The sequence below is a fragment of the Citrus clementina genome, unplaced genomic scaffold (genome assembly GCF_000493195.1).
Source record: "Citrus clementina cultivar Clemenules unplaced genomic scaffold, Citrus_clementina_v1.0 scaffold_5, whole genome shotgun sequence".
Taxonomy (NCBI): Eukaryota; Viridiplantae; Streptophyta; class Magnoliopsida; order Sapindales; family Rutaceae; genus Citrus; species Citrus x clementina.
In genome coordinates, this window is record NW_006262201.1 from 5,385,866 (window position 1) to 5,390,804 (window position 4,939).

A 4,939-nucleotide genomic window follows, 5' to 3' on the forward strand; every position below is an offset into this window, starting at 1 on the left:
TTTACGGACATAGTAAACACTCTAGGAGCCCTAGGAAAGACCTTTTCAAATAGCGAAAAAGTTAAAAAAATCATTAAGTCATTACCTAGGGCTAAGGAATGGAGACAAAAAAGGACTGTCATTGAGGAAGCTAAAGATTTGAATATCTTACCTATTGATGATTTAATTGGTTCTCTTATTTCTTATGAGGAAGATTTGGCAGCCGAAAGAGGAAATGAGGAAAAGAAGAAAAACATTGCTCTCAAAGCCACAAAATATGAGAGTGATGGGGAAAGTGAGCCGGATGATGAGGAGTTGGCTATGCTAGCAAGGAGGTTAAGAAAAATTTTCAAGAAAACCGGTGACCGAAGGAAATTTAGAAACTTTAAAAACCAAAAGGAGAAGAAATAGGTAATCATATGTTATGAATGCAAAAAGCCCGGCCATATAAGATCGGAATGCCCACTTCTCAACAAACTCAAGAAGAAAGCTATGGTTGCTACTTGGGATGATAGCGATGAAGATTCAAGTGATGAAGAAGAGTCGCAAGAGGTATCAAACCTAGCACTTATGGCACTAGGAGATGATGATGATCTCAATGAGGTAAGTGATCCAACCTATGATGAATTGTATAATGCTTTTAAAGAAATGCATGATGAGTTGATGAAAATTGGTAAAAAGAATGCATACCTTAAAAAGAAATTGCTAGAATTTACAAATGAAAAGGATGCCATGCAAAAATGCAATGAGTCATTGAATGAGAAGATTAAAGGATTAGAATTAGAGAATAAAACCTTGCATAATAGAGTTGCATTATCAAATGAAAAACCTAGCACTTCACATGAGCATTTAGAGTCACATGTAGATGATTTGAAAAAGGAAAATGAAATGCTCAAGAAAAAGAATATTGAACTTAGTAATGTTGTTCTAAAATTTACAAATGGGCAAAAGATGTTGGATAACATGCTTAATTCTAAAAAAATGTGTTTTTGATAAAGGAGGACTTGTGTATAAGCCTAACTTGAAGCAAAAGTATTATAAGAATTATTTTGTTAAAGCTACCTCCACAAGTGATCATAAGAGTGTTTTTCATTATTGTAACCAAAATAGTCACATGAAATATAGATGTCCCGTAAAAAGGAATGCATATTATGGTGTCAAATGTATTTGGGTTCCAAAAGGAACCGTTGCTAATGCTCAAGGACCCAAAAGGTTGGGGTACCTACGACATAAGACTTTCTTTGCAGGGCTTGAAGAAAAAGAAAAAGAAATGGTGCTTGGATAGCGGATGTTCTAGGCATATGACTGGAAACTATGCATAGTTCTCAAGTTTCACCAAAATCAAAAATGGTGGAGATGTATCCTTCGGAGATAACTCAAAAGGAAAAATTCTCGGAATTGGAAATGCTGGTAAAATTTCTTCAACTCTAATTGAAAATGTGTGCTTAGTTGAAAATTTGAAACACAATTTGATTAGCATTAGTCAACAATGTGACAGAGGTTATAAAGTTGTTTTTGATAAAATCAAGATGTGTTATTGAGAATGCATGTGATGGGAAAATTTTGTTTATGGGAAATAGATGTGGCAATGTTTACACGATTGATATAGAGTGTGCATCTACTCATGATAAATGTTTTTCGGCATTGCATGATGATGGTTGGTTATGGCATAGAAGACTAGGACATGCTAGCATGGATTTAATTTTAAAAATTTCGAAAAACGATTTAGTTAAAGGTCTTCCAAAAATTAGTCTTCAAAAGGATAGAATTTGTGAAGCATGTCAATTTGGAAAACAAATCAAAACCTCTTTAAAAAACAAGAGTCATATTTATACTTTAAAACCTCTTCAATTACTTCACATAGATTTGTTTGGACCTTCTAGATATGATAGTTTAAGTGGCAAATTTTATGCATTTGTAATTGTAGATGATTATTCTAGATACACATGGGTATTGTTCTTAGCTAATAAGGATGATGCCATTGATGCATTTAGAATTTTCTGTAAAAAGGTTCAAAATGAAAAAGGATTATTCTATTACTTGTATTAGAAGTGATCATGGTGGAGAGTTTGAAAATCATGCATTTGAAAATTTTTGTAATGATTTTGGCATTGAGCATCAATTTTCATCACCTAGAACTCCACAACAAAATGAAGCTGTTGAGAGAAAGAATAAGTCTATTCAAGAAATGGCTAGGACCATGTTAAATGAAAATGCATTACCAAAATATTTTTGGGCCGAAGCCGTCAACACCGCTTATTATGTTTTAAATAGGGTGTTGATTAGACCTCATCTCAATAAAACTCCCTATGAGCTTTCGAAAGATAAAAAACCCAACATTGGTTATTTCAAAGTTTTTGGATGCAAATGTTTTATTTTAAACACAAAAGATAATCTTGGTAAATTTGATCCAAAATCTGATGTTAGCATCTTTCTCGGGTATTTAAACTCAAGCAAAGCTTATAGAGTTTATAATAAAAGAACTTTAGTTGTGGAAGAATCTATGCATGTTGCGTTTGATGAATCTAACCCCTCCTCTGCGGAGAAAGGAGTTGTTAATGATGATGCAGATGGAGAGTTACAAGAAGAATCATCAAAAGAGAATCAAGAGAATTCACCACAAGAAAATCAAGAGGATAGACAAGAAGAACAAACAAATATGGAGTTGGTGCAACAAGAAGGTAGTTCTCAAACACTCCCCAAGGAGTGGAGGTATGTTTCCTCTCATCCTAAGGATTTAATTTTAGGTGATCCTTCAAGAGGTATCACAACTAGATCATCACTTAGAAACACATGAGAGCATGCTGCATTTATTTCTCAAATTGAACCAAAATCTTTTGCGGATGAGGAAAATGATGAGTTTTGGATTATGGCAATGCAAGATGAGTTAAATCAATTTGAGAGAAATAAAGTATGTGAATTGGTTCTTAAACCGAAACATCAATCCATTATAGGCACTAAATGGGTATTTAAAAATAAAATGGATGAATCCGGTATGGTTGTAAGAAATAAAACTAGATTAGTGGCTCAAGGATACAACCAAGAAGAAGGAATCGATTTCGATGAAACATTTGCACCTGTAGCTAGATTAGAATCCATTAGGATGTTGTTAGCATTTGCATGTCATAAAGATTTTATTTTATTTCAAATGGATGTCAAGAGTGCTTTCCTAAATGGTTATATTATGGAGGAAGTTTATGTGAAACAACCTCCTGGTTTCGAAAATGAGAAATTTCCAAATCATGTGTATAAGTTATCAAAAGCATTGTATGGCTTAAAACAAGCACCTAGAGCATGGTATGATAGGCTTAAAAAATTTTTGTTGGATAATGATTTTTCGATGGGAAGAGCGGATACTGCCCTCTTTATTAAAAATAAAAATCAAGATATACTTGTTCAAATTTATGTTGATGATATTATTTTTGGTTCTACCAATGAATCTTTGTGCAAAGAATTTTCCTCTTGTATGAGTAAGGAATTTGAAATGAGCATGATGAGAGAATTGAAGTATTTTCTTGGACTTCAAATCAAACAAAACAATGAGGGGATCTTCATCAACCAAGCTAAGTACGTCAAAGACTTGCTCAAGAGATTTGGTATTGATGAATCAAATACCAAGAATACTCCAATGAGTACAACAATCAAGCTTGATAAAGATGAAAAAGGTAAAGAGGTTGATATTAAAAAGTATCGAGGTATGATCGGATCCTTACTTTACTTAACCACAAGTAGACCCGATATCATGTTCAGTGTATGTTTGTGTGCAAGATTTCAATCATGTCTCAAGGAATCTCATTTGCTTGCTGTTAAAAGAATTTTTTGTTATTTGAGTGGAACCATAGGTATTGGCCTTTGGTATCCTAGAGGAACTCATATAGATTTAACTTGTTATTCGGATGCCGATTTTGCTGGTCACAAGGTCGATAGGAAGAGTACTAGTGGAACTTGCCATTTTCTTGGTCATTCACTTGTTTCATGGTTTAGTAAGAAACAAAATTCGACGGCACTCTCAACTACTGAGGCGGAATATATTGCCGCAGGCAGTTGTTATGCACAAGCACTTTGGATGAAACAAACACTTAGAGACTATGGTATTAATCTTGAACAAATTCCTATCAAGTGTGATAATACTAGCGCCATAAATCTTTCAAAGAATCCCATCAACACTCTAGAACCAAGCATATAGAGATTAGACATCATTTCTTAAGAGATCATGTTCAAAAAGGTGATATTGCATTAGAATTTATCTCTCCGGAAAAACAACTTGCTGATATTTTTACAAAACCCCTTTGCGAAGAACAATTTTCAAAAATTTGGCATGAACTTGGGATGATGAAATTTTTGCATTAACATCTCTATGTATGTTATTGAATCTACTAAAATTGTTTGCTTGATGATTTTTAATGTTTATGAAGTGTTTACGAATGTTAGATATATGAGGTGTTTGATTTATTAATTTTCAAATGCTTATGTGCTTCATGAATATATGTTTGTTGGATGGATTATTAGTTTGAATTAACCATCTTTTGGATGTTTAAAATCTTGAATCATGCATTAAATTGGCTCTTGAGATGTTTCGGGATCACAAAATGGTCACAGAATTGATCGAAACTAGCCGGAAAGCAAGTAGAGTGCAGGTGGACAGCAACCAGGCGGCTAGCCACCTGTTCCAAGCGACTAGTCGCTTGGAAAACTGTCCCAAACTCGAGAGCAAGCGGCAAGCGGCTAGCCGCTTGGTCACGGGTTTGGCAATTTGTTTTTGCTTCTTCTTCTTCCTTTGTTAATTTTCTGCACTTGTTTTCTCCTTCACTCAAAACCGTGAACAACCCATCCATTTTCACTTCTAATTTCTTCCTTTTTCATCCATTTTCATGCCCAAATCAACCATTCAAACTAATACCCATGCATTTCATCTTCATTAAACACTTCTCCATCATGATTTCTTCATTTGTTCTTCATC